Source organism: Leucopleurus acutus (assembly GCF_964270905.1).
Source record: "Leucopleurus acutus genome assembly, chromosome: 6".
Classification (NCBI taxonomy): Eukaryota; Metazoa; Chordata; class Mammalia; order Artiodactyla; family Delphinidae; genus Leucopleurus; species Leucopleurus acutus.
Genome location: NC_139149.1, coordinates 7,936,608 through 7,960,222, shown reverse-complemented (window position 1 = coordinate 7,960,222; position 23,615 = coordinate 7,936,608). Strand labels below are relative to the sequence as shown.

The window sequence follows — 23,615 nt, the reverse complement described above, 5'->3', positions numbered from 1 at the left end:
GGTTGCCTTCTCTTCCACCAAACAACTCAGAGCTAAAGGCAGGTTAAATTCTAAAAAGCAAATTCTAATTTTTCTCCTTTTTTAAGTATAACACAGTAACAAAATATTTGTGATCTGTAACATTATGTCATACTCACCTGCATTTTAACATTCAACAGGTCATGCTCCCTATAAAAATAAAAATAGCAAGCATAGTGGTTAGGAGCTCAGACTGTGGAGCCAAACTGCCTGGGTTTGAAATCTGCATCTGCCACTCACTAGTTGTGTAATCTTAGGCAAATGACTCAATCTCTCTTTGCCTTAATTTTCTTACCTGTAACAGGAAGATTTATATAGGTATAATCATCACCAGATTGCCATGGAAATTAAACAAGTTAATGTTTGTAAAGTGCTTAGAATGGGCCTAGCATATAGTAGTAATTATGTAAATGTTTGTTAAAATTAAGTTGATATATTAAGGGTTTTTTTTTTTCTTTCTTAGTTCTTAAATCATACTAAGAATGTTGGAGAATTTATTTTAAATGTCTACAAACCTTAATTATTTCCTACATTTTATTAAATGGATCTTAAAGGAGAATGGGGTAGCTCTTCAGTCAATACTCTTTTGGGCATTTTAAAAACTTTTGGGACTTCCCTGGTGGTGCAGTGGTTAAGAATCTGCCTGCAATGCAGGGGACAAGGGTTCAAGCCCTGGTCCGGGAAGATCCCACATGCCGCAGAGCAACTAAGTCCGGGCGCCACAACTACTGAGCCTGCACTCTAGAGCCTGCGCCCACAACTACTGAGCCTGCGTGCCACAACTACTGAAACCCGTGCACCTAGAACCTGTGCTCCGCAACAAGAGAAGCCACCTCAATGAGAAGCCCACGCATCGCAACAAAGAGTAGGCCCCGCTCGCGGCAACCAGAGAAAGCCCACAGGCAGCAACGAAGACCCAACGCAGCCAAAAAAAAAAAAAAAAAACATCTCTCAAATCACTGTAGGCTAATGTAGATGTATTTGTACCCTGACTGGCATTCCCTGATATTTCTATCATGCACTAGAGAGGAAAAAACTCAACATTAGTTTACCAAAAATGTCACAAAATTCCCTGACAATAATGATAATGATGGCTCTCAAAGCCCATTTCCTCATCTATAAAATGGGGACAGTAACTGTACCTACTTCATTATTATAAGGCTTAAATGAAATATCTGTAAAGCACTTAGAACAATACCAAAGCATAGCGAACACTCAAAAAAATAATAATAAGTTTATTAAGTTCAGCTTTGGAACCCACACAACCTTATTCAGAATCCACTCTTACATGCTACATTATATTGCCTCTCATTTGTCCACCAACACTTAGCCCCTGCCTACTGTGTACCAATATGCTCCCCTCACTCATCTCCTGGATTTAAAAAATGACAAAACACCAAATTCTAAAATACTGATGTCTTTTTAAAATTCTAAAATCTATCCAAAGCTTAAAAAATAAGCAAATACGCATACCTTATACTGGTATAATAAAATCACAGCCAGGGTTATATTCAAAATAGGATTATGTTGAGCACACTCATTTTGCTGGTAGCAGTCGGACACTTTCTATTGCTTATATAAAACAAAACTGCCAAATAATATGAAACATAGTACTTCTCAGTCAGAACTTGAATTCAATATATATTGCCAGAACCTCAAACTCCAACATAAAACCCCAAAGCTAGCCAATTTTCATCAAATCAATTCCCATAATCCCTTTCATTTCATGCTTTATAAAAAAGTTATGTGTACCGGGCTGTGTCCTCATGATACAGTAAGCTCCTGGAGGGCAAGAAACATTACTTACAAATCTTTATATCTCCTGAAGCACCTAAAAGCACTTTGTAAATAGCTAGGCCATTAACAAATACCTTAAACCTCAAATTTGAATCTCTTTACTACCACAACATAACACAGCACACACCTGTTTCAGTCAATCCAATCTACCTGCCTTCCCCAAAGGACTTGATAGATCCTACTTACTGGGCCTTAGCTTCTGTTCATCTCCTGAACGCCTATTTCCCCCTCCTCTTTAGGAATTCTTACTCCTAACATTCATCTCAAAACAACTTATTCATGAAACCTTTTCCAATTAACTTAATTGCCACTCTGAGCACTTTGCCCCCTATTTCCCCGATTTCTGGGCATGATCTCCTACATATCCAATTTGAAAATTCTAAAATTTTTGTCCACTGTGGCTTTTGCCATGTTTTCATTAGGCTAAGCTGACATTTAGGTATCCTTCATTCCTGTAAGATCAAAAGTATTACGGCTATCATTATTTAATTAAATACAGCTTCAGTATTTCAATATTAGATTACTACCTACACTTTTGTACTTAATTTTATTTCTATATTTTATATTATCTGTGATATTCCCATGGTACTTTGTATTTGCACATATGTACAGTAAACTGTTAAGTCCCAGGTTGCTAAGGACAGTCCCGGTTTATTTTTTAACATCTTTATTGGAGTATAATTGCTTTACAATAGTGTGTTAGTTTCTCTTTATAACAAAGTGAATCAAATATACATATACATATATCCCCAAATCTCCTCCCTCTTGAGTCTCCCTCCCACCCTCCCTATCCCACCACTCTAGGTGGTCACAAAGCACCAAGCTGATCTCCCTGTGCTATGTGGCTGCTTCCCACTAGCTATCTATTAGGTTTGGTAGTGTATATATGTCCATGCCACTCTCTTCATCTCAGCATACCCTTCCCCCTCCCCATGTCCTCAAGTCCATTCTCTATATCTGCGTCTTTATTCCTGTTCTTTCCCTAGTTCTTCAGTAGCTTTCTTTTTCTTTTTTTAAGATTCTATATGTGTTAGCATACAGTATTTGTTTTTCTCTTTCTGACTTACTTCACTCTGTATGACAGACTCTAGGTCCATTCACCTCACTACAAATAACTCAATTTCGTTTCTTTTTATGGCTAAGTAATATTCCATGATATATACGTGCCACATCTTCTATATCCATTCATCTGTCGATGGACACTTAGGTTGCTTCCATGTCCTGGCTATTGTAAATAGAGCTGCAATGAACACTGTGGTACATGACTCTTTTTGAATTACGGTTTTCTCAGGGTATATGCCCAGTAGTGGGAATGCTGGGTCATATGGTAGTTCTATTTTTAATTTTTTAAGGAACCTCCATACTATTCTCCATAGTGGCTGTATCAATTTACATTCCTACCAACAGTGCAAGAGGGTTCACTTTTCTCCACACCCTCTCCGTCATTTATTGTTTGTAGATTTCTTGACAACATCCATTCTGACTGGTGTGAGGTGAAACCTCATTGTAGTTGTGATTTGCATATCTCTAATGATTAGTGATGTTGAGCATCCTTTCATGTGTTTGTTGGCAATCTGATATCTTTTTTAGAGAAATGTCTACTTAGGTCTTCTACCCATTTTTGGATTGGGTTGTTTGTTTCTTTCATATTGACTGCATGACCTGTTTGTAAAGTTTGGAGATTAATGCTTTGTCAGTTGCTTCATTTGCAAATATTTTCTCCCATTCTGAGGATTGTCTTTTTGTCTTGCTTATGTTTTCCTTTGCTGTGCAAAAGCTTTTAAGTTTCATTAGGTCCCACTTGTTTATTTTTGGTTTTATTTCTATTTCTCTACAAGGTGAGTCAAAAAGGATCTTACTATGATTTATGTCATAGAGTGTTCTGCCCAGGTTTTCCTCTAAGAGTTTTATAGTGTCTGGCCTTACATTTAGGTCTTTAATCCATTTTGAGTTTATTTTTATGTATGGTGTTAGGGAGTGTTCTAACTTCATTCTTTTACATGTAGCTGTCCAGTTTTCCTAGCACCACTTATTGAACAGACTGTCTTTTCTCCAATGTATATTCTTGCCTCCTTTATCAAAAATAACATGACCACACGTGTGTGGGTTTATCTCTGGGCTTTCTATCCTGCTCCATTGATTTATATTTCTGTTTTTGTGCCAGTACCATACTGTCTTGATTACTGCAGCTTTGTAGTATAGTCTGAAGTCAGGGAGCCTGATTCCTCTAGCTCCGTTTTTCTTTCTCAAGATCCCTTTGGCTATTCAGGGTCTTTTGTGTTTCCATACAAACTGTGCAATTTTTTGTTCTAGTTCTGTGACAAATGCCATTGGTAGTTTGATAGGGATTGCACTGAATGTATAGATGTTTTGAGAGGTACAGTCATTTTCACAATGTTGATTCTTCCAATCCAAGAACATGGTGTATCTCTCCATCTGTTTGTATCATCTTTAATTTCTTTCATCAGTGTCTTACAGTTTTCTGCATACAGGTCTTTTGTCTCCTTAGGTAGGTTTATTCCTAGGTATTTTATTCTTTTTGTTGCCACGGTAAATGGGAGTGTTTCCTTAATTTCTCTTTCAGATTTTTCATCATTAGTGTATAGGAATGCAAGAGATTTCTGTGCATTAATTTTGTATCCTGCTACTTTACCAAATTGATTAATTACCTCTAGTAGTGTTCTGGTTGCATCTTTAGGATTCTCTATGTATAGTATCATGTCATTTGCAAACAGTGACAGCTTTACTTCTTCTTTTCCAATTTGGATTCTTTTTATTTCTTTTTCTTCCCTGATCGCCATGGGTAAAACTTCTAAAACTACGTAGAATAATAATGGTGAGAGTGGACAACCTTGTCTTGTTCCTGATCTTAGAGAAAATGGTTTCAGTTTTTCACCACTGAGAACAATGCTGGCCGTGGGTCATGTATGGCCTTTATGATGTTGAGGTAAGTCCCCTCTATGCCTACTTTCTGGAGGGTTTTATCATAAATGGGTGTTGAATTTTGTCAAAAGCTTTTTCTGCATCTATTGAAATGATCATACGGTTTTTCTCCTTCAATTTGTTAATATGGTGTATCACATAGATTGATTTGCATATACTCAAGAATCCTTGCATTCCTGGGATAAACCCCACTTGATCATGGTGTATGATCCTTTTAATGCGTTGTGCGATTCTGTTTGCTAGTATTTTCTTGAGGATTTTTTGCATCGATGTTCATCAGTGATGTTGGCCTGTAGTTTTCTTTCTTTGTGACATCTCTGTCTGGTTTTGGTATCAGGGTGATGGTGGCCTCGTAGAATGAGTTTGGGAGTGTTCCTCCCTCTGCTATATTTTGGAAGAGTTTGAGAAGGGTAGGTGTTAGCTCTTCTCTAAATGTTTGATAGAATTCGCCTGTGAAGCCATCTGGTCCTGGGCTTTTGTTTGTTGGAAGATTTTTAATCACAGTTTCAATTTCAGTGCTTGTGATTGGTCTGTTCATGTTTTCTATTTCTTCCTGGTTCAGTCTCAGAAGGTTGTGCTTTTCTAAGAATTTGTCCATTTCTTCCAGGTTGTCCATTTTATTGGCATAGAGTCGCTTGTAGTAATCTCTCATGATCCTTTGTATTTCTGCAGTGTCAGTTGTTACTTCTCCTTTTTCATTTCTAATTCTATTGATTTGAGTGTTCTCCCTTTTTTTCTTGATTAGTATGACTAATGGTTTACCAATTTTGTTTATCTTCTCAAAGAACCAGCGTTTAGTTTTACCGATCTTTGGTATTGTTTCCTTCATTTTTTTTTCATTTATTTCTGATCTGACCTTTATGATTTCTTTCCTTCTGCTAACTTTGGTGTTTTTTTGTTCTTCTTTCCCTAATTGCTTTAGGTGTAAGTTTAGGTGGTCTAAGATGTTTCTTGTTTCTTGAGGTAGGACGGTATTGCTATAAACTTCCCTCTTGGAACTGCCGTTGCTCCATCCCATAGGTTTTGGGTCATCGTGTTTTGTCATTTGTTTCTAGGTATTTTTTGATTTCCTCTTTGATTTCTTCAGTGATCTCTTGGTTATTCAGTAATGTATTGTTTAGCCTCCATGTGTTTGTATTTTTTATTTTCCTGTAATTAATATCTAGCCTCATAATGTTGCGGTCGGAAAATATACTTGATATAATTTCAATTTTCTTAAATTTACCAAGGATTGATTTGTGTCCCAAGATATGATCTATCCTGGAGAATGTTCCATGAGCACTTGAGAAGAAAGTGTGTTCTGTGGTTTTTGGATGGAATGTCCTATAAATATCAATTAAGTCCATTTTGTTTAATGTATCATTTAAAGCTTCTGTTTCCTTATTTATTTTCATTTTGGATGATCTGTCCATTGGTGAAAGTGGGGTGTCAAAGTCTCCTACTATGATTCTGTTACTGTTGATTTCCCCTTTTATGGCTGTTACCATTTGCCTTATGTATTGAGGTGCTCCTATGCTGTGTGCATAAATATTTACAACTGTTATATCTTCTTCTTGGATTGATCCCTTGATCATTATGTAGTGTCCTTCTTTGTCTCTTGTAATAGTCTTTATTTTAAAGTCTATTTTATCTGATACGAGAATTGCTACTCCAGATTTCTTTTGATTTCCATTTGCAGGGAATATCTTTTTCCATCCCCTCACTTTCAGTCTATATATGTCCCTTGGTCTGAAGTGGGTCTCTTGTAGACAACATATATATGGGTCTTTTTTTTGTATCCATTCAGCCACTCTGTGTCTTTTGGTTGAAGCATTTAATCCATTTACATTTAAGGTAGTTATCGATACGTATTACCATTTTCTTTATTGTTTTGGCTTTGTTATTATAGGCCTTTACCTTCTCTTGTGCTTCCTGCCTCGAGAAGTTCCTTTAGCATTTGTTGTAAAGCTGGTTTGGTGGTACTGAATTCTCACAGCTTTTGCCTGTCTGTAAAGGTTTTAATTTCTCCATCGAATCTGAATGAGATCCTTGCTGGGTAGAGTAATCTTGGTTGTAGGATTTTTTCCCTTTCATCACTTTAAATATGTCCTGCCACTCCCTTCTGGCTTGCAGAGTTTCTGCTGAAAGATCAGCTGCTAACCTCACGGGGATTCCCTTGTGTGTTATTTTTTGTTTCTCCCTTGATGCTTATAATATGTTTTCTTTGTATTTAATTTTTGACAGTTTGATTAATATGTGTCTTGGCTTATTTCTCCTTGGATTTATCCTCTATGGGACTCTCTGCACTTCCTGGACTTGAATGACTGTTTCCTTTCCCATATTAGGGAAGTTTTCAACTATAATCTCTTCAAATATTTTCTCAGTCCCTTTCTTTTCCTCTTCTTCTACTGGGCCCCCTATAATTTGAATGTTGGTGCATTTAATGTTGTCCCAGAGGTCTCTGAGACTGTCCTCAATTCTTTCCATTCTTTTTTCTTTATTCTGTTCTGCGGTAGTTATTTCCACTATTTTATCTTACGGGTCACTTATCCATTCTTCTGCCTCAGTTATTCTGCTATTGATTCCGTCTAGAGAATTTTTAATTTCATTTCTTGTGTTGTTCATAATTGTTTGTTTGCTCTTTTGTTCTTCTAGGTCCTTGTTAAATGTTTCTTATATTTTCTCCATTCTATTTCCAATATTTTGGATCATCTTTACTATCATTACTCTGAATTCTTTTTCAGGTAGACTGCCTATTTCCTCTTCATTTGTTAGGTCTGGTGGGTTTTTATCTTGCTCCTTCATCTGCTGTGTATTTCTCTGTCTCCTCATTTTGCTTAACTTACTGTTTGGGGTCTCTTTTTCACAGGCTGCAGATTTGTAGTTCCCGTTGTTTCTGGTGCCTGCCCCCAGCGGCTAAGGTTGGTTCAGTGGGTTGTGTAGGCTTCCTGGTGGAGGAGACTGGTGCCTGTGTTCTGGTGGGTGAGGCTGGATCTTGTCTTTATGGTGGGCAGGACCATGTCCAGGGTGTGTTTTGGGGTGTCTGTGACCTTATTATGATTTTAGGCAGCCTCTCTGCTAATGAGTGGGGTTGTGTTCCTGTCTTGCTAGTTGTTTGGTGTAGGGTGTCCATCACTGTAGTTGCTGGTCGTTGAGTGGACCTGGGTCTTAGCGTTGAGATGGAGATCTCTGAAAGAGCTTTCGCTGTTTGATATTATGTGGAGTCAGGAGGTCTGTGGTGGACCAATGTCCTGAACTTGGCTCTCCCACCTCAGAGGTACAGGCCTGATACCCAGCCATAGCACCAAGACTCTGTCAGCCACACGGCTCAGAGGAAAAGGGAGTGAGGGAGGGAGAGGGAAGAAAAAAAGCAAGAGAAGGAGAGAAGGAGAGAAAGAGAGAAAGAAAAGAAGGAAGAACAGGAAGGAAGGAAGGAGGGAAAGGAAAAAAGAAAGGAAGGAAGGAAGAGAGAAAGAAAGAAAAAGAAAGGAAGAAAGAAGAGAGAAAGAAGAGAAAGAAAAAAGGAAGGAAGGAAGGAAGAAGAAGAGAGAGAGAAAAAGAAAGGAAGGAAGAGAAAGAAAAGAAAGAGAAAGAACAAAAGAAAGAAAGAAAGAAAGAGGAAGGAAGGAAGGAAGATTAGAAAGTTATTAAAATAAAAAAATTATAAAAATAAGCAAAGTAAAAGTAATTTTAAAAAAAGAAAAAGGTAAGAAAGAAGAGAGCAACCAAACCAAAAAACAAATCCACCAATGATAACAATCACTAAAAAACTATACTTAAAAAGAAAAAAGAAACCAACACGGACAGACAGAACCCTAGGACAAATGGTAAAAGCAAAGCTACACAGATAAAATCACACAAAGTCCACCAACTCAATTTTCGGATGATCTGTTGTCTATTCAGGTATTCCAGAGATGCAGAATTCATCAAGTTTATTGTGGAGATTTAATCCACTGCTCCTGAGGCTCCTGGAAGAGATTTCCCTTTCTCTTCTTTGTTCACATAGCTCCTGGGGTTCAGCTTTGGATTTGGCCCCGCCTGTGCATGTAGGTCACCTGAGGGCATCCGTTCTTTGCTCAAACAGGACGGGGTTAAAGTGTGGCAGAGGCCGACGTGATGGTGCAACAGTCTGAGGCGCACTGTGTGTTCTCCCGGGGAAGTTGTCCCTGGATAATGGGACCCTGGCAGTGGCGGGCTGCACAGGCTCCCGGGAGGGGAGGTGTGGATAGTGACCTGTGCTTGCACACAGGCTTCTTAGTGGCTGCAGCAGCAGCCTTAGCGTTTCATGCCCGCCTCTGGGGTCCATGCTGATAGCCACGGCTTGTCTCTGGAGCTCGTTTAGGCGGTGCTCTGAATCCCCTCTCCTCATGCACCCCAAAGCAATGGCCTCTTCTTGCCTCTTAGGCAGGTCCAAACTTTTTCCCAGACTCCCTCCCAGCTAGCTGTGGTGCACTAGCCCCCTTCAGGCTGTGTTCACGCAGCCAACCCCAGTCCTCTCCCTGGAATCTGAACTCAGAAGGCAAAGCCTCAGCTCCCAGCTCTCACCCGCCCTGGCGGGTAAGCAGACAAGCCTCTCGGGCTGGTGAGCGCTGGTTGGTATCGATCCTCTATGCGGGAATCTCTCTGCTTTGCCCTCTGCACCTCTGTGGCTGCGCTCTCTTCCGTGGCTCCGAAGCTTCCCCCCGTCACCACCCATCTCCACCAGCGAAGGGGCTTCCTAGTGTGTCGAAACTTTTCCTCCTTCATAGCTCCCTCCCAGAGGTGCAGGTCCCATCCCTATTCTTTAGTCTCTGTTTTTTCTTTTTTCTTTTGCCCTACCCAAGTATGTAGGGTGTTTCTTGCCTTTTGGGAAGTCTGAGGTCTTCTGCCAGCATTCAGTAGGTGTTCCGCAGGAACTGTTCCACATGTAGATGTATTTCTGATGTATTTGTGGGGAGGAACGTGATCTCCACTTCTTACTCCTCTGCCATCTTGCAGGTCTTCCCCAGTTTATTTTTGTTGCTCCAAAACCATTATTAAAATAGCATGCTTTCACTCTCAAAAGTAGCCCAGTTTGGATAACTAATTATGAGGTCACCCTAATATGTCTGTCTCTCCCCAACCAGAATGGAGTCTATGACTACAGGAACAATGATCAATTTATTTATCTTCAGTGCTAACACAGAGAAGGAAGTCAAACATTTTAGTAATAACTGTGCACATGAACAACTAAAACTAGATAACAAATCTTATTCCTAAGATTTTTCAATAAACATTCAGTGAATTTAAAAATTAAAATAGAAAGAAAAAAAAACAATGTGAATACTTCCATTAAAAAATCACTTATATACTCCAACAACACAATGAAACAATTATCATTAATAAAATATCCATACAGCCTTTTAGGTCTGATTATACAAGAGAAAACAGACTGGAATAATATCTTCAAAATGCTGAGGGAAAAATAACTGCCAATCTAGACTTTCACTCACAACTAAAACCTCATTCAAGAACAAGAGCTAAAAATTTCCAACAAACAGAAATCGTAATTTATCACCAACAGACCCTTCTTAGTTGAGGAACTCCTAAAGGATATACTTCATGAAGAAGGAAAGTGATTCCAGGAGAACAAAAGTTGGAAATAATTGGTAAACGTGGTTAACTTACACAAATATTAATTGTATTAAAAGAATAAAATGCTTAATTCGAGGAACTGAAAAATAACAAGGTAGAATTATTATACCAAATGACTATAACGAAAGGAGGGACTCATCCATAGTGGCCTTCTTCTGGAAGCTTGTCCCTTCTACCACCACCACCTCCAGCCACCCACCTGATTACTAAGTGTCACCAAATTAGCTCAGTGTGGTCCCACACCATAACTGATGGTCCAGAGGTGGGCAATTGGCCCAAGCAGGAGCAAACACGGACCATCTTTAGAAACTACAAACATTACCAAAAGCAAAGAGTGGAGTCAACAGGTCCCAAACTGTGTTAATGAAGTGCTACATACCTTGTCCATGTCTCCTCCTATTTCTGCTGTCTGAAATGCTTCCTCCCTTTTTCTACTTGTCTAAACAAGGACCCAGCTTAAGCCTCCCCTACCCCCCTCATCTGGGCATCTTTCCTTCTATAAATAAGAAGTGGAAAATAATTAACCTCTGTGGACTGCCAGTGTACTAGGAATTTCACATACATTACCGCTTAACCTAAACTGCCCTGGAATGACAGCACTTGCTGTCTCTCCACTTATCACAGCAGTCATTTTTCTTAAAGGATATCACCTTACTTAACAGCTTCCCAACTATGCTTTATGTTTACATGTGTTCTCTGCAGCTTGACTATAACATTCTCAAGTACAGGAACCATGTATTCTACTTCATTCCTTTTTTTTTTTTTTTTTGCGGTACGCGGGCCTCTCACTGTTGTGGCCCCTCCCGCTGCGGAGCACAGGCTCCGGACACGCAGGCTCAGCGGCCATGGCCCACGGGCCCAGCCGCTCCGCGGCATGTGGGATCCTCCTGGACCGGGGCACGAACCCGCATCCCCTGCATCGGCAGGAGGACTCCCAACCACTGCGCCACCAGGGATGCCCCTCTACTTCATTCTTATCTCCACTCATCTGCTCTACTTCTCCCCTCCCTTTTGAAATACACCCTTCCTATTTCTCAATCCCTTCTCATTACTACCACAACTACTACTAATAACAAAAGCTACTATTTACAAAATTTTACATTGTGCTGACACTGCTAAATGCTTTACAAACATTTCATTTAATCCTCATAATAATCCTGTAAAGTAGGTATTATCTCCCCATTTCACCGAGGAAGAAAAAGGCCTGGAGATTTTAAAGAACTTGCTCTCTCACAGGAGCATGAACCTAGATCTATAAAATATCACTGTGGACTCCCGCAACTACCACATCCCCTACTGTGGTTTCCCACCCGCCACTCTCACCTGCAGTGACAGTTTGTACCATGTCAACTTTTAAGTTCAAACTACATTTCCCAGAATCCTCTTCCCACATGGTTCCAGGTTAGAGCTGGCCAAAGATGGAAATTACTCTCTGAAGATTATGGTTAGATGCACAGTTGCCAGAAGATTGCACCGTGTCTCTGCTCTCCCCTGTACTGCATGCGGCTCTTCTTCCTGATTGCCAACCCTGCTGACCAAACAGTAACCTCAGCCCCATCACCAGAAGCCTGACAAAAGACCACAGAAGAGGTAGCTATGCAGAGGCAACAGCTTTCCATACTTTCCACCAGCTCTACTGTGCAGTCCCACTCCAGCATCTGGGCATACCCAGCCTCTCAGATTCACCTGCAAACTCTGACTTGCCCACTGCACCACCGCTTCAGGAAGGCTGATTAGTGACTTCTCTGATCTGCCGATTTCCCCTTACAGACTGTGGTTTCCAAGTTTCTCCCACAACTCCGTAAGGTCTTCCTCCTTTCATAAATCCCTTAATTCCATAATACCATAGCAGTTCTTCCTCTGTGACTGAATCCTAACTCATGCAACTACTCAAGCCTCCCCGGATCTACTGACCAAGATCTCTGCAACTTTCCCTTTTGAGATCTTCCTGCATAACCAAATCTAGGCCACTCAGTCCTTTCATAATCTCCAATCAAGCCTTCTTTTATAGATTCTGAGCTGCCCATCTTTGAAAACAGGCTGAAGTGTCCATCATTCTAAAGAAGCCGTATCTCCCTTACTTGATCCTCCCATTTGCAAGAGAGCAAGATTTACATGAGAGAAAACACTAGAGTGGGTATCAGATTAACAAAAGCCAATACCAATTTATTAACTAAGGACAAAATAAGCTAAGCACTCTTAAGGTACTTTTGTGCTTTGGTTAGAGATGTGAAGATGGAGAAAGAAAGAATAAGGATACAGAAAGAGTCTGAGGAAAAAAAAATTCGCTGATGTATAATTTGTCCCAAATGTTTTTTTCCATTGGGAAGTAGAAAGCTTCATTCTTTTATGTAATCGTTTTGGGCTTATCCAAGTACATCCATAAATTATTTTAAAATTTCTAGTGGGCATGGAAGACTGCATGTACAAGTTTTCCAATACTTTTTTTCTCCTTTTCCAGAAAGATCTTCCCTCTCTTTTGGCTAACGTATTTCCAAAAAATGTATTTCACTAGTCTTGGCTCCCCATTCATGAGAATAATGTAGTTCTTCTCTGTTATTTTCTAGGGTTCAATGCTTACTATCCTGGATTTTATCACTGAACTGATCTATGAGTGATTCTGATGTCTACTGCATCAGTCCTGAAGTTATTCAGTCACTCTTTCAACAAGAATTTACTGAGAGCCTACTATAGGTTATCATAGTTCAACACAAGGTACTTGGCAATAAACTACCTTTAAGGGGAAAATCTCATTCTGACAAATTAATCACATTTAAAGAGAGCTATTTATCTTCCAAATGCTGCCCTATAACTAACATTCCCTGGACTGTTGTCATCTTAACAACCTCCTAACCAAGAAAACTTAAATCTCTTTTGACTCTTTACTATTTTCTATTATGTTGTGGATCTCACAGAATCAGAGACTAGACAGGTCCTTAAGAAATCAACTAGGGTAACTTTTTCAAATTCAGAAATGTTGAAGTGGGCTTCCCTGGTGGCGCAGTGGTTAAGAATCCACCTGCTAATGCAGGGGACAGGGGTTTGAGCCCTGGCCGGAAGATCCCACATGCCTCGGAGCAACTATGCCCATGTGCCGCAACTACTGAGCCTGCGCTCTAGAGCCTGTGAGCCACAACTACTGAGCCTGTGCACCACAACTGCTGAAGTCAATGTGCCTAGAGCCCGTGCTCTGCAACGAGAAGCCACCGCAATGAGAAGCCTGCGCACCGCAATGAAGAGTAGCCCCTGCTCGCCAGACTAGAGAAAGCCCGCACGCAGCAACGAAGACCCAATGCAACCAAAATTAAACAAAAATTAAAAATAAAAGTTTTTTTAAAAAAAAGAAATGTTGAAGTCACTTTATCACAGTCTATTTCTAATTAATGGCAGATTTAAGACTGACCTCAGGCTTCCTACCTACCATCAGTGTTCAACAAACAGCATGAAATACAGTTTGTAGTTTGTGGTACTCACTTCAGGAACACTAGGCAAGATACATCCCTGAGTAAACCTTCTAACCCTAAGGCAGTATGCAACAGTCCATGACTATGGGACATAACTTTGAGATGCTGATTAGTATATATTACATGATCTAAGAACACATAACTCATCTATCCTTTCTTATATCATGGGGCAAGATTTATATAGGCAGGTACATGGTGGTTTGGGGGTGAAGTCAATAGAATGCAGCCAGGTACTGCTCACAGATCGGATGGTTAATGTTGCACCATCTCTCAAAGTAAATCTTCATCAACACTAGGCTGAGCTACCTTCTACTTCTTTCATTTCCTTTTAATGTCTAAGCAAATCAGGAAGTTTGTAAATATAGTTTGACATTATCTCATACTGTACAATAAAATATTACTAATTTTACAAAGCAGTCAACAGGCTACTTTAAAATGCCTAAACTGATTTAAAAATACATTAAAGTCATCATATAAATCATATTAATTCTCCTTAAATTTAGGCAGAGGACATTGGTCTCATTTCTTTCATATTAAAACAAAAGAACAAAATATTTTGGGTTAATTTAAAACTCCACAAATACAATTAAAATGTAGCCAAGTCAGTCAAACTTAAGAGTAATCACAAACTTATCAAATAATGATAATGAAGCACCTTCAAGTCACAAATCTAAAATACAATACGAGCTGGAAGTATTTAACTATTATTTAACAATAGCACAGAAACAATTAAAAACTGGCTTCACCTTAGACTGCAGATCTGTTCTCAAAGACTTACAAAAATAATAAATATTATCTCATATTCTCCCACTAGCTCCTGCTAATAATTTCCAAAAACTTTTCGAGGGACTTCCCCGGTGGTGCAAGACCCTGTGCTCCCAATGCAGGGGGCCTGGGTTCAATCCCTGGTCAAGGAACTAGATCCCACATGCATGCCACAACTAAGAGTTCACATACCACAACTAAGGAGCCCACGTGCCGCAACTAAGGATCCCGCCTGCCACAACTAAGACCTGGTGCAACCAAATAAATAAATAAATATTTTTTTAAAAAAACAACAACTTTTCCACAGCCCTGCCTCTGTGTTAGAGCTGTTCACAAATACTTAATTTTCTCCTGGGCATATGGAAGTATTTTATTGAACTTCCCCACCCTGTTCAACTCAGGCAGGCACGACCTTTTAAGACTCCTATAACAGTGCGAAAGAAGGTCTCTTCTGTCAACTCCCTATTCATTTAATAAACATTTGGCAACAGGCATTGTGCTCGGTGTTGGGGCACCAAAATCAACAAAACACTGCCTCTGTCCTTGAAGAGCCAACTTCCCAGTGGAAGGCACAGAGATGTGCACAGTGCAATGCGCACAGTGCAATGCGGTCAGTGGGTGGTCGAGGCAGGTGCAGAGTGCTCAGGGAGCATTCTGCCTGAGGTAGTAGTGCTGAGGGGACTCAATCTGGGAATTACCAAAAGAATACTGATAAAATCATATCTTAAACTATTATTTTAATTGGTCATCATTAATAATTAAAGTCCACACTAAATGACTAACTGCACAACTGGGGGAAAAACTCTAGAAAAAACTTCTGAAGTTTATAAACACCACAGTGCTTTTTAAATTTATGGGACTATGAATCTCAAGTGTAACACTCTTGAACACTTAAAAGAAAGGTGATGAGCTAGTTACCAGAGGAACTCCAAAGAAGATTCTACCCCTATCCTCCTGACAAAGTATGCATAACAAAAAAAGTAAGCAACGAAAGTAACAATAAAGGCAACAACACAAGAGATGTTACAAAGCAAATATGTGATTAACCAGAATGAGAAAGTCAGCCAATGTTCCTAATAAATCCCAGGGATATCCTAGATAGAAGATGAAATTAGGGCTTCCCTGGTGGCACAGTGGTTGAGAGTCCACCTGCCGATGCAGGGGACACGGGTTCGTGCCCCGGTCCGGGAGGATCCCACATGCCGCGGAGCGGCTGGGCCCGTGAGCCACGGCCGCTGAGTCTGCGCGTCCGGAGCCTGTTGCTCCGCAATGGGAGAGGCCACAAGAGTGAGAGGCCCGCGTACCACAAAAAAAAAAAAAAAAAAAAGATGAAATTATGCGGACATGTTTCTTATAAATGTGTGTGTATAAAGAGGTATACCTCTCACAACGCTTAGAGAATAAGGGAAAAGTTTTTTAATTTCCATATGTACAGTTCATCCTGTTTATAAAAGAGATGTGTGGAAAACCTTCATGTAAACTTGCTTCATGAATTAAATTATACTTTTAATGAGAAAATGTGTTACTTAAGTAAGATATATTATGAACCCTTCATTAAAACAATCACCTACTAAATGTCAGTTAATTCGTTGGGAAATAAATTCAATTTTATATTACACATAGTTGATTTATTTCTATGTGGCTTAATTAAAGTGAGGTTTGCCTCTAAATGTAACCAACATGTCTCATTAACAGAAATTCACAAATGTTTACTAACAATCATTATGACATAAGAATACAGGGTGAAACTTGAAAACTTATAATCCTTGCACTTCACAGAATGGTAGAATTAGGCCTAGAGTTTAGATCTTCTGATTCTCAATCCAGTGCTCCTTTGTATTACACCAGAAAATAGACAGTTTTGTCAAAACGTTTTTTAGTAAAGCCATTCTCCCTTTATTGTATTTCTGGCTATTCCTGTGCAACAAATATTGGCTAAGAAAAACTGAAAAGAAATACACTCCTTGAGGGAATTCCCTGGTGGTCCAGTGGTTAGGATTCCACACTTTTACTGCCAAGGGCCTGGGTTCAATCCCTTGTCGAGGAACTAAGACCTCACAAGCCACACAAGCTACGTGGCACAGCCAAAAACAAAACACACACACACTCACACACACACTCACACTCCTTGAGACAGATGAAAGAGTACAGGAAAAGACAGGCATTGAATTTTTCCCATTTTTCTCAGGCCAGGTTTCCTTTTATTCATAAGAGGAGATACCTTGAATTCATGATTAAAAATCTTTAAAATCCTAGAAATCAGAACCTGATTAATATAGCTGCATAGATTTTTACAATTCCTGTGATGTTGTTACTATCTATAGACCAACAAAAGATTGTTAACACTGAAATTCAAAAGTTACCTTGACAAGGATCAGCAATAGATAAAACTATTAGGTAAAAGATTACTGGAGAACAGGCCAGCACTAGAGTGCTAATTTATCATGCCAGACTACTTGCCAACTGCAATGGGGAAAATAAACCTCACCTTAACCCCCATAACCAAGTGATCAAACTCAGCACCACAAATAACAGGACTTGACAATATACATCCCCTGATGGGAAGCAATATAAAGTACACAGCAACACCCAGTAGTTATTCTTGCCCAAAATATTTAATTTGAAACTAATCAATCCTTTAAACCTAGCTTACAGTTAGTGTAGGGGGAATAGAGGAACATGCTAAATGACATGAGGGGAAAAAAATCAGACAAATCCAGAATGTGACTCATTTTATAAGGTAACTGGCTTGATCTCTGAAACAAAACAAAAGAAACCACCATTTTAAAAGAGAGAGGTAATGGGACTTCCCTGGCATTCCAGTGGTTAAGACTCCGCACTTCCACTGCAGGGGGCACGGGTTCGATCCCTGGCCAGGGAACTAAGATCCCACATACCATGTGGCACAGCCAAAAGACAGATAGACAGATAAATAAAAAATAAAAATAAATAAAAGGGGAAGGTGAGGCTGTTCTAGATTCAAAGAGATCAAAGAGACTTAACCAAATGCAGTGAATAAAACTTGATGGGATCCTGGTTTGGTGAGATTGAGTATAAAAAGCCGTAAAAGACCGTGCAGCACAAATGGGGAGATTTAAACATGGATGGATACTAGATTACATTAAAAAATGATCAATAAGAAACTATTAACTATCAATAAAAAGTATTAACTAAGGAAGTTAACAATAATGGTATTTTGGCTATGTAAGAAAATGTCCTTATCTTTGGAGATGCAAGGGGTAAAGTGTCATAATGTCTACAGCGTAGTTTTCAAATGGTATGACCAAAAATAATATACGCATATTTATACACAAAACAAATACGGCAAGACGTCAACAAATGAAACTAGAGAGTTATCATACGGATGTTCAATATTACCAACTTCCTGTGTACTTGAAATTGTTTTATAATAAAAAGTTGGGGCTGGGTTTGGGGGTGGTGGTGGGAGGGAGCCTAAAGAGCTCTGATTCTACAGGGAAAAAAAAAAAATCAACCTGAAACCAAAGCTGTGGGCACTGCATAGAACCAAACATGATTTCATTTTAATATAGCATCTATTAAATATAGTTTACCCCTTTGGTAGCAATAAGGTAAACTAGGAATGAAAGTTCCAACTAAAACACTGCTTAAAAGATTGAATCTATAATGTAATCCAATTATTTAAGATAAATCTTTAATAGTTATTTCTTTCAAGAGAGACACATGGGGCTTCCCTGGTGGCGCAGTGGTTAAGAGGCCGCCTGCCGATGCAGGGGACATGGGTTCGTGCCCTGGTCCGGGAGGCTCCCACATGCCGCGGAGCGGCTGGGCCCGTGAGCCATGGCCGCTGAGCCTGCGCGTCTGGAGCCTGTGCTCCGCAACGGGAGAGGCCACAACAGTGAGAGGCCCGCGTACCGCAAAAAAAAAAAAGAGAGACACATGGAGAGCATGACTGGATAAGCATTCTACAACGATATATTCAACAAGACTCACCATACATTTATATTTTAACCAAACAACAAATCAATCTGTGAACCATCCACTTCTTAACTATAGAATTCGACCTTTTCTCTTACAGACATTACAAAGACATTCAACTACAAATTTTCTTAAACCTGATAATACACTAAAGGAAATTATAAAGTACTACAATTTTGGGCATCAACAGATTTCTTAAACATTTACAACTATGCATGAAGCTTGAACTACTCAAAGGGATTTATCAACACTTTCTTCTGTAAAGAGAAATGTAAAGGAACTTTCGTTTTGCCCTAACCATAACCAAAGAAACAGTACAGGCCAATGTTAAAATGAGAATTTCAATTAGTTTATAAACACTCGTTAGTTGCTACATACAAAGGAAAGGAAAAAATCACACCAATAAAAGATAACTTTTTACAATATTCTACACATTAAATTTTGACACTCTACTCAGAAATATTGCACAAATTAACGCACAAATTACTAAGCGTGTTGCCATTGCCACATAATCCAGCAACAAATTTTGCAATAAGGAAATCTCAAGGAAATAACCCAACTGCGAGTTCCCTGTAGGCATCAAGAATTACACAAGTAAAATTGTAACTTTTCAAGAAACATGGAGTTTTACCAAATCTATTTCTTCTTTTTGTTAAGAGAGAAAATAATTTCTGCTCATTCAGTCCCACTGCAAAAAAAAGGTAAAGGTGCATAGAGTCACCTTTTAAAAGTAATTTTTTAAAAAGAAGAGCCAAGAAAATCATCTGTCTAGACTGCAGCAAAACACATCGAACAGCCTACATTTCGGGCAAATGAACTCTACCTATGTATTTAGAATTCACTCCCAAGAAGAAACTTTCCAGCTATTCTCATTTTCCTCAGAAATTTATTTTCGCAAGACCCAGAAATCCGGTTCTACAAAAAAGACATCATATTCGAATCAAGACTTTCCCAGATTACCAAGCTGCACGACCTTGGGCAAGTTCCTGAATCTGAGCCTCGATTTTTTCAACTGTAGAATGGGGAGACACGTACCCACCTCACTGGGCTTCGAAGGTGAAGTGAGACAACGCACGACAAATACCGGGCGCGCATTAAGTGTAAGTGCTAGCTAAACGGTCCGTAAACAGAAAGGGGCCTCGACCCTAACCACTAGCGAACCACGCGGTAACAGTGCAAAGACAAGCACTTTCTCGCTCACTGCATATAACATTTCTGCTTCTGCCAAGGACCAGGGACAATCTTCCTTCCCAAAGCCCTGCAGAGTACGCGTCTGACAGCTCCACCGCCCAGCAGTCTAGTTCGCTCAGACCTGGACTTCAGGACAGGATGCAAGGGGCCAGAAGTCCGCCCACCCGGAGCGAGGCAACCACCTAGCGAAAGCTCCGCCCCAGGAGCAGCGCTCAGGCCGGCGGCGGCCCCCTCCCCACGTCCGGCCCGCACCCCCGCCCCCGCCCCCGCCTCCGCCCCCACCCCACCCCCACACACACGCGCGCGCCCGAGCACACGTACCGGCCGCTCCGCCGGGACATAGGGAGCCGCAGGCCCACCCCTCCGCCCCCGCGCGGCCTGTCACCGCGCCCCCCGGTCGGGGGAGGCTGCGGGCCCCCGGGAGCCGGAGGGGCGCACGAGGAGTCGGGCGCGGATCGGGGGACCAGGCCCGTCCTTCCTTCACATGGAGCCCGGGCCGGGCGCGTGGACCGTGGCGGCCGGCTGGAGCCTCTCGGAGCCCCTCGGTGCTTCTCGCCGCCGCGGCCAGAAGGCCCGCGGGAAGCTGGGTAGGAAAGGAGGAAGCCGCGGCCGGGCGCCGCCGAGGCCGGAGAAGGGGCGGGAGCGGCGACTCCGCGGCTGGGAGCGCCAGGCCTCCCGGTCGTGGTCGCTGCCGCCGCGGGCCGCAGGACCCCCGAACGCCGCACCCAGCGGCCGCACCGCCCTCGTCAGGAGCCGCTGCTGAGGGCAGCCCGGCCGCCACTACACACGGACCCGTGACGTCGGGCGTAGCGCGGCACACGTCACGGCCGGCTCGCTCGTGCGCGCGCAGCCCTTCGCCTGTCGGGAGCGGAACCCGCCGTGGGCGCGCGCCCGCCCGGAGCGCCGCGCGCAGGCCGAGGGGAGCGTGTCCGCGCCTGCGCAGTGGCCGGATGCGTCCACGCACGTCCCGCTGCCCACGCCCGCTACGCCGTGCGGAGATTCCCGGCCCGGGCCCGGCTGCCGCGCCGCCTTGTACTTAGGCCGTAGCTACCGGTTCCCGGCGGGTGAGCCGCGCGCACACACACGCGCGCACGCATCTGGGTCCCCTCGCATCTGCGGGAGTCCTCGGCGCCGAGATTCCCAAGCAAACCTCGAAAAGGGTCTCCCGCGTGGCTTCGGGCAGAGCGGGAGGAGCAGAGCAAGAAGAGGCTGCGACCCACTTCGAGTCCATGGCAAGTCGTTTGCAGGCGAAGAGCCATCTGCCTCTTCGTTTTTGGATCTGGTTTCAGAATTTTTTCCTAAAGGACTTAAGAAATTTTTGTCGGCTTGTCACCTGACCGTAAACCACCCGCCTGGAGACCAGCCTTCTAAGTTTTATAGTTGTTTTGTGTTTAGTTATTACATGTATGTATTCGAGGTCGGCCCAGCAAGTATTACCTTTTCAGTTTAACAGATGTGGAAATCTCGGCCCAGAGAGATGAGTTGACTCCCCACCTCCAGAACTCGTGGCAGGGTCTAAAACCCAATCTCTTTCACCGAATCCATTTTCACCCCTTCTCGCCCCGGGATAAAATACAAATTCATCGTGCTAGCGTTGGAGGCCTCTGTGATGTGACTAACGTACATTCCGATTGTTTTTAGCCCACACTACTCTGATCCGGAAAGTATCTGTCCCTCCCCATCTCTTCTTTCCTCAAATACCTCCTTACAACTTCCTGTGCCATTTCTCTTCTCTCTCAGCATCTGCTTGGTTTCTCGGTACGTTGTGGGTCCCACCCGCTTCCTGACTTTTCCAGACCGAGAGTTGGGGTGGATACCCACCCAGAGGTAAGCAACTGCCCCAACTCAGGGCCCTAGAGGGCAGAGGAGCTGGCATCCGTGGGGCAGGGACTGAGGAGGAGGATGTTATGTAATAAAATATCTGATCCCCTTCGTGGAGTTTTTATTACAGACCCATTAGCGGTGTTATCAAAGGAGCAGGACCAGAGATGTTCATTGGCAGGTTTTTGTAACAGTGAAAGCCTGAAAACCTAAATGACTATAAGACTGAGCTGACAGTGGTTCATCTGCTCTGCGGAGGATTAGGCAGCCAACACAAAGAAGGGCTAATGCTGAAGGACTTCAAAAATACACAGCTAAATAGAAAAGCAGATTGCTCCCACTAATTTAAGAAGTGGAGGAATTTTAAGCTTACATACGCATAAAATCAGTCTTTAAGATTGCTTTTGGTTCTAACATCTAAGCCTGGTAGACCACAGAAAAAAAGGATCTCAGGATGCTTGGACAGGATTTAAATCTTAAACTTCTATATTGTTTTCAACAATTCCTGGCCTGACCACATAGCAGGCGCTCAATAAATACTTGTTTACTAAATAATCTAGAGATGGAGATGGATTTTTCTTCACACCTCTGCTCACTCCTTCCTTTCCTACCCAGGGACTTCATCCACCACTGGCTCCTTAGAAACACCCACGTGTACATTAATAATAGTCTCTTTTTTCTTTTTCTCCAGTCTCTTTTTACATTGGTGAGACTCTTGCTTAGACGTTACATTTCTGGCATCCTGGGTTACTTTAGTATGTATGATTACAAATTAGTGATCTCAGGCCGCCTTTTCCTGGATGAAACCTTCATCGCACAAATATTTTTTGCTTTGCCTCCCTGCTCTGTGCCTGGGATGACGATGATAAAGTGGTAGTCCCATCCTCTCCCAGGAACTTAGAATCTTTTGAGGAGAGCAGACTGGTAAATGAATCATTATAATACCGAGTGACATGCCCTATAGGAGGATGTTTATGAAGTGCCGCAGCAGTGGAGAGGAAGATGGCACAGGGGTACCCAAGGAGTGAAGGGAAACTTGCGAGAGGAGGCATGATGTGTTTGTTTTCTGTTGCTGCATAACAAAGGACCAGAGACTTAGTGGCTTCAAACAACACCTGTTTATGAGCTCGCAGTTCTGTAGGTCAGAAGTTTGCACAGCGTCCTGGCTGGGTTCTCTGGTCAGCATCACAGGCTGAAAGCAAGATGTCAGCTGGGCTGAGTGCTCATCTGAAGTACCTGGGAAAGATCTGCTTCCAACCTCATTGTTGTTGGCAGAATTTGGTTCCTGGTGGTTGTAGCGTCGAGGTCCCCATTTCCTTGCAGGCAGTCAGCCAGAGCTTGCTGTGGGCTCCTAGAGCCCACTGGCATTCCTTGCCGTGTGACCCCCTCCATCCTCAAAGCCAGCAGCAGAGGATTTCTTGCACACCAGATCCCCCTATACATGTTGAATATCTGACTTCCAGTTTTGCTACCAGCCAGAGGAAACTGTCTGCCTTTAAAGAGTTCATATGATTAGATCAGGCCCACCCAGACCCACCCAGACCCACTGTCCTACAACATAACTTAATCATAGAAGTACAGCTCATTGTATTCACAGTAGCCAGGGTTATGCAGGCCATGTCCACCAATGGGCAGGAATTTTCAGGGACACAGGAGAATCCTGCGCACCACACACGGTGAGCTAAAACTTGGTTCAGGGTATTTATTTGCTGGGAGAAATAAGGATGGAGGCGTGGGCATTCCCAAGCAGAGGGAATCGAGTATGCACAAGCTTGGAAGTGTAAAAGAACATGCCCTGTCTAGGGAATGGCAAGAGTTGCTGGCCTTGGGGTGTTGGAAGAGATGCAGGCAGGGGATAAGGCAGAGAAGGAAGAGAGCAAAACAAGGGTGTGGGAGCGGGCTAAATAAGTAAGGAGGTGAAGGTGTAAACCACAGCAGTGGCTGTGAAAGTGATTTGAAGAATGTCGATTGGGATGCATTCAGCTGCATTGAACAAAACACCGGGACCAAAAACAGCTTAAACAGTGAAGTTTATGTTCTCGCATAACAGAAATCCAATAGATGGGT

The 23,615-nt window shown here is 42.1% G+C and overlaps 1 protein-coding gene across 4 annotated transcripts in view; it reads right to left on the bottom strand.

The window, feature by feature from the left end:
- MAP3K2 (mitogen-activated protein kinase kinase kinase 2) overlaps positions 1-21,003 on the bottom strand; it is a 97,607-nt gene extending 76,604 nt beyond the window's left edge. For 2 of the 4 annotated variants that reach the window (XM_082841705.1, XM_082841708.1), the window contains exon 1: positions 20,049-20,511. The gene's annotated coding sequence lies outside the window, so the exon portion shown is untranslated. Of the gene's footprint in view, positions 1-137; positions 2,514-20,048; positions 20,512-20,877 lie in introns of those variants that run through there. The other 2 variants (XM_082841707.1, XM_082841706.1) reach the window with 2 other exon arrangements.
- Positions 21,004-23,615: the final 2,612 nt, after the last annotated feature.